Below are 13588 nucleotides of genomic sequence, written 5' to 3'. Positions count from 1 at the left end.
GCAGTTCTCCTTTCTCCCAGGGAGTGGAAGCTGGAAGTATGGACTGTTTCCTACATTCCTCTGCATTGCCTTTCTGTTTCTTCATAGTTTTTTAACTTGTCCTGCCACCTCTTACTTAATTCCTGATGCTTGCCTTCTCTTTCTCTCCTCAGAATATTGTCTCTTCTTTGTTACTTGACTCTTCTCATTCACAGAATTGCACAGAAGAAGTTTTAATCTGCCATCTTACTCCAGAAGCCCTCACATTATTCCTATTTTTAGTTTTTTGAGGAACTTCCATACTGATTTGCATAGTGGTTGGACTAATTTACTTTCCCATAGTGTCTAATGGTTCCTTCCCACCCACTCCACCCCCACTCCTGCATCCTTGCTAGCATTTGTTCTTTTTTGTTTTGTTGGTGATAGCTATTCTGACTGGAGTGAGATGGAAGCTCTATGTAGTTTTTGTTTGCATTTCTCTGAAGGCTAAAGATACTGAACAGTTTTTCCATATATTTACTGGTCATTTACCCTTCCTTCTTTTGAAAAGTAACTGTTCAGTTCATTTGTCCATTTTATCGAATGACTCACTTGTTCTTTGGTGTTTCACAGTTTGGAGGTTCTTTATATATTCTTGATATTAATCCATTGTCAAATGCATAAACACTTTTCTGATGAGAACCACAATGAAACTGGTTGATATTATGGAACAAAGCACATCAGCATTAGGAATACCTACAGAACTGAGCAAAACAATAATTTCCAAATGAGTAAGTAATTCACTATGTTACAAAAACTGTGCACATGTCTAAATTTTTTTAAACACTCAAAGTGCAAGATAAACTAATGGATTTTAATAGAACATGAAAAGTTAATACAGTTTCAGATTCAACATGCAACTAGCTTCTAAAAAACTACTGGAGGGTGAGTTTTTGTATAGTATCAAAGAAGTATAACCACAATTATCTAAAAGGGCTGAAAATACACACATCTTCCATCTACAAATCTACATGAGACCAGAATTTTTTCATATACTTCAATTAAAACAGAATTGTAACAGCTTGAATGCAAAGCAGATACAATCATGCAACTCTTTTCTACTGTAATATATCAGAGACTTGCAAAAATACTATTCTCATTGTTTTTTATTTGAAAATACACTTAATTAAAATTGTTTATTTATATTAATGTGTAAAGAGTTTACTACTATTTTAAAATTAACTAAAACATGGCTCTTTAATATATTTTAATTTTTTTGTACTGGGACCAAAACGCTTGAGAACCACTTGTGTAGGATAACTCAATTTGTAGTGTGCTTCTTTAATCAGATCTGGTTCATAGTAACATCTTTAAAGTATAAACTCAACATCTTCAAAGTACAGGCCAGATCATTTTGCCCGTACCCATGATCTAACCCTTGCCTGCCCTGAGGCTTCTGTGGTGTGCTTTTGGTTGTTCACATGACTTGACTGAGGAACATCTCGTATTGTACTGTACAGAGTGGCTGAGTGTTATTTGAAAATGTGGAGGCTCTGCCTTTTCAGGTTCTTCATCAAGATGTTGAGTCTGGTTACCCTCTGTATTTATTGCTGGTAAAAGATATCCATTTAGTTTCATATGTTTTCTGTCTCATAGAAAACCACCTATCCTTGACTAAACACTGTCCTCAAATCACAAAATCTCAACATGGGATTGTTTGTGGAGTACAGTCAAGTCAAAGTCTGGTAAGAGTCAATGTCTACTGCATTCATAGTTCCCCTCTGTGTTAGACTTTTGCCACTGTAACAAAATACCTGACATAACTTAAGGGGAGGAAAGATTTATTTTGACTCATACTTTAGAGGTTTCAGTGCATGGTTACTTTGCTTCTGGGCCTACAGGGCCAGAGGCTGTTCATCTCATGGTGGCCAGAAAACTGGAGGGCAAATACAGCCTCCAAGGACATGTCACTAGTGACCTACTTTCTCCAGCTAGGTCTCACCTCCTAAAGTTTCCAGAACCTCCCAAAATAGTGCCACTAGCTGGGGACCAACCCTTCAACAATGAACCCATGGGTGGGGGGTATATTTCATATTTGACCATAACACCTTCTCTGTGGATATATATAATTCCTTGAGGACCTTTTATGGGATTTTTCAGGCATGATTCCTCTTTACAGGACAAATTTTTCAAATAGTTTATGCCTAATTCAGTATTCCTTCTAGTGATTTGATAGGCTCATCACTCAGAGATGGTTCATATTAAAATAGCATTTTCTGTTTTATGTGATCCTTTTATTTCTGCCTAATCTCTGATATAAACTTGATATGAGAAAAGTTACATGCTTTCCTGTTTCTGTCATTTCTGAAATTTTTTTCCCTTCTCCTCTGAAACCCTCTTACCTTCGATGATTTCCTTTACTGCTTTCATGAACAACATATGATTTTTTTCCTCCAACATGTCATTTGTAAAATCAGTGACAGTCATTTCTCATAAAAGTATTTTTAAGGTCTTCAGATCCCCTTTGTGCTGTATATTTTAAATGTAACTAAAGGCATTCATTTCAATCTAGCAGTTTAATCCTATTTCTTTTTTAAAATTAAACATCTTAATGGATTTTTTTTTCTTATTTTCCCCTCCCTCTAGATTCTGGATTCAATCTTGTGGTCATTGTTAGGCAATAGTTCACATGTGGACACTTGCTGGAACTGTTCCTGGTCACCTGACAACATGAAATATACTTATTTCTTTGTAGATTAATGATTACCTTTTCTAAAAGATAATTTGCATTATCCTAATCTTCATATTTCTACAGGTGGGCTGGTTTCAATTGCAATTATACAATACATATGAATTCTTCTTTGGACATCAGTCCCTGGTTCTTCTCACTTGGTCTGATTTTGTACCTTTCCTTCTTCTTGTAACACACCAGGCTCATCAATGAATTCAATAAACATGTGTCAAGCACACAATGGAATAAATGCCGTGAGATAGAGTTTTGGAAGACACTATAAAGGACAGAACACACCATGCCCTCTGACCTCCGGGAATTCAATCAACTGGTGGAGACAGGCTGACACGAGCAACTCCAATCGGCACAAAGTGCTTTGGAGCACAGGGAAGAACAGCAGTTACCACAGCTGAATTTTGAAGGCAATTGTTTGCGTTAAGGTTCTCCACTATCCTCTTTGTGTAGCTCTTGATTCTCTGAGCTATGCCTCTCTGCAGCTATGAGCCCCAGTTAACAAGACCCCTAGAGGTCAGAGAATCTTCCCTCAGGCAGGACCGTCGATGGTATTGTTCTGCACTGTCTCTTCCAGTCAGGACTGCAGCCCCACTGCACAACCACACTGCAGCCAGGCCTGCCAGAGCCTTTGAGGGTGTGCTTGGCCTCCCTATTGCCACCACTGACAAGATTCTGCAAGCTAGGGCAATATTTGTATCCATTCTTTGAAATCTCAACAACCACTTGATTACAGCTATTTTTAAGCTATTAGGATGACCTGCTTAGCCCCCTAGAGAGGAGCTTGGGACAAGCTCTGCAGAGTGTAGGCGGAGGCGGTAGAGCTGACTGAAGAGTCACTACCACCTTTGAGTCGCACACTCAGAAAGATATTTCTTTCTCCTCACAGTAAATTCTCTGCATTCCTGGAAGCACATTGATCCCAGAAGCTGTGAAAATCTTTATGCCATCTCTCTGAGCTATGTGATCCTGGTATCTTAGAATCTGACCATCAGATGCAAAGTCTTCCACCACTGATCCCAGAAACTGGGTCTCCATGCACACAGGAGTCTTGATAGATAAAGACTAACTATCCCAGAATTTCTGAGGAGGTGTTCAGACTAGGTCTCACCTTGATCCTCTCTGTATTTTACTGGTAAGATTTTTCAATACAAGCCCCTCAAGCCCAGCCATCCAATCATCAGGATGCAGCCCCTCTTCCACCTGACCAATCTCAAACCAGAAAACAAAAACAAAAACAAAAAACACCCACCACTGACATAAAATCACATGGTAATATATGTTTGTATTTTAAGCAACTACGTTTTGAAGTGTTTTTTTATGCAGCAAAAGCTGATATACAGAATTTACTGGAAAAGGATAGCATGAAAAATAATAATTTAGGTTAATCTAATAAAAATGCAAAAGCTGTATAGAAATCATTAGCAAACTGAATCCAATAATACACACATACAAACATACACACACATGTATTTGTCACATGAGTCATCCTATTAATGGAAAACAAGGGGTTATGTTTCTAGTTATCTTCGTAGATACAGAAAAAAATCCAATAAAATTCAAAAGCAATTTTTAATAAAAAAAATTTTAGCAAACCAGTACCAGAAGGAAATTTTAACCTTATAATGGTTGTTCTCTCCCAAACTCATATGAAATATCACAGTCAATGATAAAATGTAGAACATCCTCACTCAAGTGAAGAATGAGATTAACTAGTTCACCATCAGTGCTTCTATTCAATTACATTCTGAAAGTCCTAGCTTATTTCAGGATGAAATAAGACAGAAAAGGAAGACATGAATGAATTTAAATTCAAAAGAAAGAAAGCAACTTGTCATTCAAATAACTTGATTATGTGATACAGAAAGATTCAAGAGCATCCAAAATCACTATAGACTTAAGAGGTTTAAACATGTTGATAGGATACAAAACAATTTCGTTGTTGGTAGGATACAAATCAATTATCTCTTCCTGAACAGCAGTAACCAGTTAGAAAACAACCCATTTAAAAATAACAACCAATCAAAGTCAGTCTACTCCTGGACTGCTCACTCATCTTGGTTGTATTTCCATGTGAATTGGATGGCCTGGTTGCATATCTCAAAGTTCAGTAAAGGGAGAGACAATGTCTATTTTACTTACCACTATAATTCTGATGGCTTGCACTAAATTTTGCTTTTTCTAACAACACTGATAGGGTGATTAGCTGACGTAAAGGGAGAGACAATGTCTATTTTACTCACCACTATAATTCTGATGCCTTGCACTAAATTTTGCTTTTTCTAACAACATTGATAGGGTGATTAGCTGACCTGCTTTGCCTGGGACATGAAACTTTCAGTGCTAAATCCGGGACAGTTCTAAGCAAGCTGGAGCCATTGGGTACCAATGAAATCCAAATGAAAGGGAAAAATCTGAGTATCCATGGTTAACCAAGGAATAAGTTACTGCTCTCAGGGTTAAAAAGAAAGTGAAGCACATGAAGTGGGTCATGAGTGTAATCCCAGCTATTTGGGAGGCAAAATTTGGGATGATTGTGATTTGAGGTCAGCCCTAACAAAAAGTTAGCAAGAGTCCATCTCAACACACAAGCTGTTAATGGTAGCACACATACCTGTAATCCTACCTACACAGGAGGCCTAGGTAGAAGGATTGTAGTCCAAGGCAAGCTCTGGACAAAAACTTGAGAATCTTACCTGAAAATAAAAGAAGAAAAGAAAGACTAGCATGGTGGATTAAATCCCAGTCCTTGGGAGGTTGAGGTAGGAGATTTTGAGTTTCACACCAACCTGGGCTACATAGCAAGTTTGCAACCAGGCTCAGCTACACAGTGAGACCCAGTCTCAAAAAACAAAGCAGGGCTGGAGGTATAACTTGCACATGCTTAGCAAGTGCAAAGCTCTGAATTCAAATCTCAGTACCACCAACAAAAAAGAAAGAGAGTGAATTTTCACTGAGCTGTTTTTATTTAACTAAATAAGGCTCAAGTTAAGGGGTGGGGTATGAAGCATTGCCTCTCCATGTTTAAAAAAAACTTGTATAGTGATACTTTGGAATCTATGGTAACAATAAAAACACCAAGATTATATAACCTTAAATATCAAATTCTTCCTACATTTTTCCTAGCACAATCTGAGAGCATCCCAAAGTGAGAAGTTATAAAAGAGTTTTTCTTTATTAAATTGCAAGTAGCTGTGCAATATCTTTTCTCCCAAAAGCAACCTGAAAAAAATTAAAAGGCCCTGGTGCTCTGAAAATAGTAGTGAAGGAATGCTCATTTGATGAAACAACTACTTCTGATGAGAAATACAAATAATGAATTTGCATTACATTTAATACTTGAGAATTAATTTTTCTAAAATACCCTCAATAGCAGAACAGATTGCTACTTCAAAATAACATGCACTACATCCAGAGATCAGGAAAGGAGAACAAGTGACACAAATTACTCAATAAATAAATATCTGCTATGGTGTGAATGTATATACATTCATATGTTGGAACTTAAACTCCAAGAGAGGAGTTTGAGAGGGGAATGAGAGTGACTCTTAATGAGAATGGGGCTTCTTTATGGGGTGATGAAAATACTCTAAAAGTGTTTGTGGAGTTTGTTGCATAATTCTGTGAATACCATGAAAACCATTGAATGGTACACTTTAAAAGAGTAAATTGTGTGGCAAATGAATTAATAAAGCTGATAGGAACAAAAGGGCACAATTGATGTAGGATGATTGAGTGCACAAATTAGGTTCAATTCTTTACCCCTTCCTGCATCCACAGCCTATACCATGTTAACTTTCCATCTTCTCTCACTAAAGAGTGGGATTTATTCCTCCATCTTCTGCACACACACACACACACCCTGTTGAATCTGGTTGACTTGCTTTGCCTAACAGGATGCAGAGAAGTGACTTGGTGCCTGAGACTAGAGCCTGGGACTCAAGAAACTTTGCATGTTCCATTTGACCTTTGTTCCTTAGTTATTGCCATAAGAACCTGCTGAATTAGGCTGACACAGTATGAGGTATGAGGCAGAGAAAAGGTTCTTTTCATTCATCGCATCTGAGATCATCCTAGATCAGCCAACAACCAGCCAGTACTCAGATGCGAGTGAGCCCGGCTGTCTGCAGAAAACTACCCATTCTAATCCATTTCTATTTGGAAACTTTCAAACTTACAAACTAATTAGATGTTTGTTGTCTTATGTCACTACATTTGGGGAATATATACAGAGTTGGTGTGTGTGTGTGTATTGTGTGTAAATATAGGAAACTGATATAGTAGGATAACGTACCATTCAAGTGTCATCTCAGGAACTTGAAGGGAAAGGATAGAGAGAATAAGCAATGAGATTCAGAGCCTCCTGGCTACCAAGTCCCTTGCAGAGGAAGGGTGGAAGGAGTTAGTGATACATAAATTCAATTGTGTGTGTGCAATTATAAATACATAAAAATGCTGATGGAAAATTGTACAAGATGGTTTGTAAGTACCACAATGACATTCTAAAAACACAGCATATACTATTTACTATCTAGAAGTGACTGCTCTGAAAAATTGACCTTTCTCATTTGAAAGTGTGGCCAAGCAACATCCTATCTGTGGTATTCTTGACAAAAATATATAATCTCAAACTATTCATGAAAATATGTCAGAGTTAACCAAATTGTGGGACATTTGACTAGAAACATGGCTACTGGCCTCAAAAATGTCAAGATCATAAAAGAAAAAAGATTGAGGAACATTTCAAGATTGGAGAATAAAGCATGACAATTAAATGAAATGTGGAGTCTTGGGTTCTAGAATAGAAAAGATATTAGTAGAAGGACTGGAAAAAATTTAATAAGATCTATAGACTAGTTAATACTAAACAAAATTAATTAAATCAATGTTAAATTTCTGGTTTCAATAATTGTCTTATAAGTTGTCAACATTAGGTGAAGCTAGGTGAAGGATTATATAGGACCTCTGTGTACAATTCTCATAACTCTAAAATTATTCTAAAAGAAAGTTTTTCAAAATATAGACCAAGAGTAATAGATCACATTTATAATTTTTAAAAAGAAGCATATATAGAAAATTGTTAAAAACAGTTATTTTCCAAAAATAATTTGTTGGCATGCCAACAAATGGTATGGGGGCAATGTTAATCTACAAGACAGAAAAATCCTTCTCTCATAGACTCTCTTTTCATGAGAGAAAGTATATAGGATAATTTCATATGGTATTAAATACTGTGTATAAAATATAATCAGATAAGGTAGTAAGAACAGAATGGGTGTGGGCTACTCATTAATATGTGGTCACCCACATAAAAACATTTTTCAAGAGAAAAGCAAATGAAATAATGTAGCTGTCCTCCAAGTTTAGAAAAGGGACCTTGATCACATGTGCATGTAGGAACTAGATATAGTGGTATTTCTTGGCTTTCTTTTCCTTGGTTTTTTGAATCTAGGTCTCACTTTGTAGCCCAGGTTGGCCTCAAATTCATGCTCTTCCTGTATCAGCTTCCTGAGTATTGGGAGTACAGAAATGCACTACCACACCCAACTCTTCTTTAAAGGGACAGTGAAGAGGGAAGCTGGAGACTCTGGAAGGGTAGTTATAGAGACACCAACCAGTCAAGGGTGTGGGTGACCTATAGAATCCACTAGTTTGTACTTTAATCTCACTTCCCCCACTTACCTATTATGTAAATTTGTTCAAGTTCTGTAACTTCTCCATGCTTCACTTATGTGATTCATAACACAGGGATGATAATGTAATAGACCCTATGGTACATACCACACCCTCATTTTCAGATCCTTCTTCTCAGTTGCTGAGAATATTACCAGAAGATGGTTCTTAGCTGCCAGCCATCCTTGAGGACTTCTCTGAGAAAATTGTCTCTTCTTCCAGGCCCACCACCCCAAGTGATCAACATGGGGCACAAAGGCATAAAGGGCCTTTCCAGCTCCAGAGTTCCATGTGGAGTTGGCTGAGGCCTTCAGTGGGCCTGCATTCCAACTCAGCTTCTCACTCTACCCAGTCCTGCCTTCTTCCCCCTCCTTCCCCAAGTGTTGATCCTAAGCCCACTCTCTAATAAACATCTGACATGATAATCTCCCTTTTGGAGTCTGCTTTCTAAGGAAGTCCAACCTACAACATAAGTGAATCCTCCTCTTAGGGTGATCCTTAGTACTAAGTCACTCAGAGTGAGTGCTTGCACATAGGAAAGGCAATATCAGTGTTTTGTTGTTATTATTGAAATAATCTTCTTATGAAGTCACCAACTCCTATAACAGTCTTTATTATTTTCCCATCATAAATGGTTTAATTTTCCATATGTCATAAATAAAGTTAACTGGCTTGTTTTAAGTGATGAGAAAGGAAAGAAAAGTGTTTGGGGACTATTTGTTGCCATTGGAGTTCCCTCATTCCATATCCACATTTCTAATCTGGTTATATAAACCTTCTCTATTTACATGTTGGGCTTTGGGGTTTTTTAATTATTGAGAAAAGGTAGGAGTGAAATATATTTTCATTAGGTTCAAATTACATACACCCCCTGATAAAGACTACTTCATGACAGGAATCTTCATTTTTAGGGATCTTTTCTGAGATGAGAGAAAACCAATGTTCTAATCTTAATCCAGTATGTTCAGACAGAAACAGTTCTGATTGCCAGAGGGGTGATTTTGTTGTGATATTTTTTGGTCTGGCTAATAAATACTTGATACTTGTGGGCTAAAATGGTAATTGAATGTTTCTCATAAAACTGAAGGACCTAACAACAAGAATCAACAGATAGCTTCTATGCTCACAAAGAAACAAACACAAGACCACACAAGGCTAAATTGAAAAAAACAAATGCTACCCAAAAGTCCAATTACACATTAGATGAGGCCACACTCCAACACATGAGGAGAAGGAGTTGACAAATGCACACTGGCTGAGAAGTAGAGGCCATGGTTGGTAAGGATAGTATCTTTGTTTTACCTACAGTTCTTCAAAGAGCATTGTGTAATTTGGTTCAACCCATGTATAAGACATATAAATGTGTAACTACAGTCCTCTTCTTCTAATTAGAGAGCCAAAAAGTTTGTGATCCCATTGTTGCATATTTGTCTGATATTATGCACTGATACAAAGATTTCAAACTGTGCAGTTTGGGAAACAATCACCAAAGAGGTGACCTGTTTAATGGAAATTCTATGCTGTTTGCTTTTTATCCATCCTTGTTTATTTATAGACTTGTGGCTTCCATAAGACTCCAAGCCTCTATCCCTGACTGTCAGGGTTCAGATCCTCACTCCAGTGGGCCTCTCGCTTCTCAGCCACAAGTTGAATAAGTTGGGAGTGGCTGGCATAAAGCTTGAGTGTATCAATAATGTCTACCCATTTCACTTCCTCGGCATCATCGCCAGCTTTTAGGGAAAGGTGGTCCATTATTTCACCTGTTTCATCGTGGTAGTTCACAGCCTCTGTCTCTATCCACGCATTATCTGTGTTACGAGGATCATCCACATAGCCTTTATAGACCACAAAATGTTCCTGGCTGAATAGACTGTGCAATTGTTTCTCCAGCATCTGCTTTTCTGCCCTCGATTTCTGTAACGAGTTCATGGCTTCCTCACCAAATTCTCTCTTCAGTGTAGTACTAATCTTCTCTCCTGGATCCACCATCCCTCCTGGGATTGCCCATTCTCCACAGTCCTTCCTTTTAATGGCTACAAATTGCAGGATGTTTTTCCCAGAATCAGGATGGGTAACTTTATTTCCCTTGCTATCCCTTTTCCACCTGGTTAAAATGGGGTCTGCAGCATGATTAGGGCCCCAGCGCCCCAAAAGCCCTCGGCCAACCAGCCCCGTGCGACCTGCGGGATTTCTGGGTCTACCATGTTCAACTCCATACAAGCCGTTCTGGCTTCTTCTCTCCACATCCCCATCCTTTTCGTTATATTTAGGAGAGAAATTTCTTTCACCCACCTGGGCATCTGCCCACACGGGCCCCCCAAGACAGAGCTGGCAGTGTACTCCACAGGGTTGTACGCTTTCCACTCAACCAGCCAACTCACTTTCTCATCGGGAGCCTGGCTTCGCTCCACCTTAGAGCCAGGGTACGGAGATGTCGGCGCTTTCTTGTGGTGTGTCTCAGTAACAGCATTTGAACCCCACGTGATGAAGTATAGAGGAAACCCATTTGAGGAAAACAGGCTCCTGCTGGCGTGGATTTGGGGGCAGTTGCTGAGCCTCACTGCCCCGGAGACCAAGGTCACAGAGAGAGACACAGTTGCCAAAGTCTTTGCCAAATGATGTCCAGCCATCCACAACCCAGCGATTCCCCAGGGATTTTGGTCATTCTCGGCTCCAGTACAGACCCAAGGGGCCCCGTGGCGAGGAGGCCACGTTTATCTCTTAAATGCCCTTTGAAGGTTAGACCTTCCTAAAAGACTGTCTAGCGCTGGCAACCGCCTGCCTCACAGGGCGCTGGGGACAGCTCCTGACGCTAACGACTCTGCAGGGCAGCCAGGGACCACGGAGACCCAAGCTCCTGTCATTCCAAGCTATTATGGCAGTTTTTATTTCAAATTAAGAGATTTTAACGTCTGAAAGGGCTTCCAAAGGGAAGTGCTAAGGTTAACAGCATGGTCCTTACAATGCCAATAAAATTAGCAAATGACAATAAAATTGCTTTCTTGCTTTCTAAGGCATTAGCCATTTACTGGCACATTCAGTTCATAGGTCCAAGGCCATTGTCTGTCTAAAGAAGAGCAGAATGAATGTGGAGGTGAAGGTAGACAAAATTACCTGCTAAGGATGCTCAAAAGCCAAGTGAGACCTCCAAGGGGAGAGGGAAAACTCAGCGAATGGATAAAAAAATCCATGTGTATGATGGAAGTAGTTTCAAATTTTGGGTCTATCATTCACTACCTGAATGGTTTGGGCAACTTGCTTAATCTCTCTTTTCAAATGAGTATTGGCTACAGCATGCCAGGTGCTGTGCCAAGCACTGAAGGCTAGCCAAGAGGCCTCTGCTCTTACAGGAATCTGATTGAGGAGGCAGCAATGACATTTATTTAAAAAGAGAAGCAACACTGGCAAGTTAGTGCCAGGTAATAGATAAGGGTTAAACACAAGTTCTAATTCCAGGTCCACTCCTGCCCCCCCCCACCCCCACCAACACCCTGTTATGTGGAACCTTCTTGGAAGTTACTTAAGATCTCCTCAAGCTTCCTCATGTATAAAAAGGAAATTTCTTTTTTTTTTTTTGAAATAGGTATTAATAGTACCTATTTCATAGGGCCATGGTAACAATTAAGTAGGGTGTTACATGTAAAGCTGTTCACACAATGTATGGTTTCCAGTACACACTCAATAAAAGCTAGTTGTCCTTGTGATAATTAACATTCTTGACTACACCTTGAAAACTGTGTGTTACAATAGGACAGGTGAAATGAAAATGGGAATTGAGCAATTCATATATGAAGTCAGACTTAAACAACCAATGCTTTCTGTGTCTGAAGAAATTCAGGCTGAGAATAATAGTATCTAAGTCCTGAAAGGACAAATGAGGAGAAGAAACACAGTCATTACACAGAAAAAAGAAGACTCTAGGGAAAAGTATCTTATCATTTGAAACAGAAAGTTTTAGAAAAGAATATATACTATATATATGTATATAAAACATAAAGGATATTTAACATTTCCCAAAGTTTGTTCCATATTACACCAATCCCATTAGAAATATATCCAATGAAAAATAATTTTATGGTCAAATATATTTAGGAGATCCTACATACTTTATCACTCCTCTCCCTTAGAAATTTAGGATTCACTTTAGTGTTTTAAAGATCCTGAGAATTCCTATAAAAACCAAGCAAATCAATCCTAAAGTGTTTTATCCAGCATTTTCCAAATGATCTGACTAGAGAATGCTTCTTTTATGCAGTAACTAGTAAAATTTTAGGAACATACTTCCTCAAATTTATTAGAAATGTTTCAAAATATATGTATCTGCTGGGGGAAGGGTGGATTTACAACCATTTGAAGTCATCACTGTCATCATTACTATAGAAGGCAGCTACTGAATACCCAGTCGATGCCCTCATAAAGAACTCTAAACTAGATAAGCCAGGCTTTCAGAAGACTTGAAGCTCAGATATAGCTGGTACTGTAGAAAACAAAATAGTAGGAAAAGATTAGGAGCAGAGAAATATGAGACCTGGCATCATTAGCCATCATTGTCATCAACATTGTTGAGAATTTACTGTGCACAATGCACGTTCAAAGTGCCACTGGGAAAGAAAGATGATCATTAAGGGGCACAGGCCCAGCTCTGTAACTTGTGTTTCCTTCTGCCTGATTTTTTTTAATCATGTAATTTCTATTCTTCTTTGGTCCCTGAAAATGTATTGAGAAAACTACTAGTATGAAAACTTAAAACATTCTAGAAGACACTGTGAATTCTTCATATTAATATTTCCAGGTATCCTAATTCAACTCATAGGAAACAAATGAAGCAGAAGTCTTGGGTCTCGTTTCAGCTTCCTCCCACCATACATTGTGTAGCTGTGCTTCTGACACTTGGCTTCTCTGAATCTTCATTCCTCACAATAAAAGGAATCTGTTGGCCTTTATTATCTACAAAAGTCCTTCTGGCTTTAACATTTTATGATTTTAGGATCTATAAAAATCTCATTATTAGAAGGCCAAGGTCAATTTTTGCTATGAATCAAAAAGACCAGATGTTCAAATATAAACAACCAGATGCTCAGGGGGAAACACACACACACTTGAGGGAAGCAACAGAGAAGGTATGGTGCATCACACACAATGCAGAAATATGATGGCCAAACAAGAATTCATGCAACACCTGAAAAGGGACTTCAAACCTAGGAAAAGGGTACT

The 13588-nt window shown here is 38.5% G+C and overlaps 1 pseudogene; it reads right to left on the bottom strand.

The window, feature by feature from the left end:
- Positions 1-7842: 7842 nt before the first annotated feature.
- Positions 7843-11746, bottom strand: LOC109699294 (ADP-ribose pyrophosphatase, mitochondrial pseudogene; annotated as a pseudogene).
- Between the last annotated feature and the right edge of the window lie 1842 nt (positions 11747-13588).

Source organism: Castor canadensis, chromosome 7 (genome assembly GCF_047511655.1).
Source record: "Castor canadensis chromosome 7, mCasCan1.hap1v2, whole genome shotgun sequence".
NCBI lineage: Eukaryota > Metazoa > Chordata > Mammalia > Rodentia > Castoridae > Castor > Castor canadensis.
Note: the sequence above shows the minus strand (reverse complement) of the source record. Positions and strands in the feature narration are given on the sequence as shown.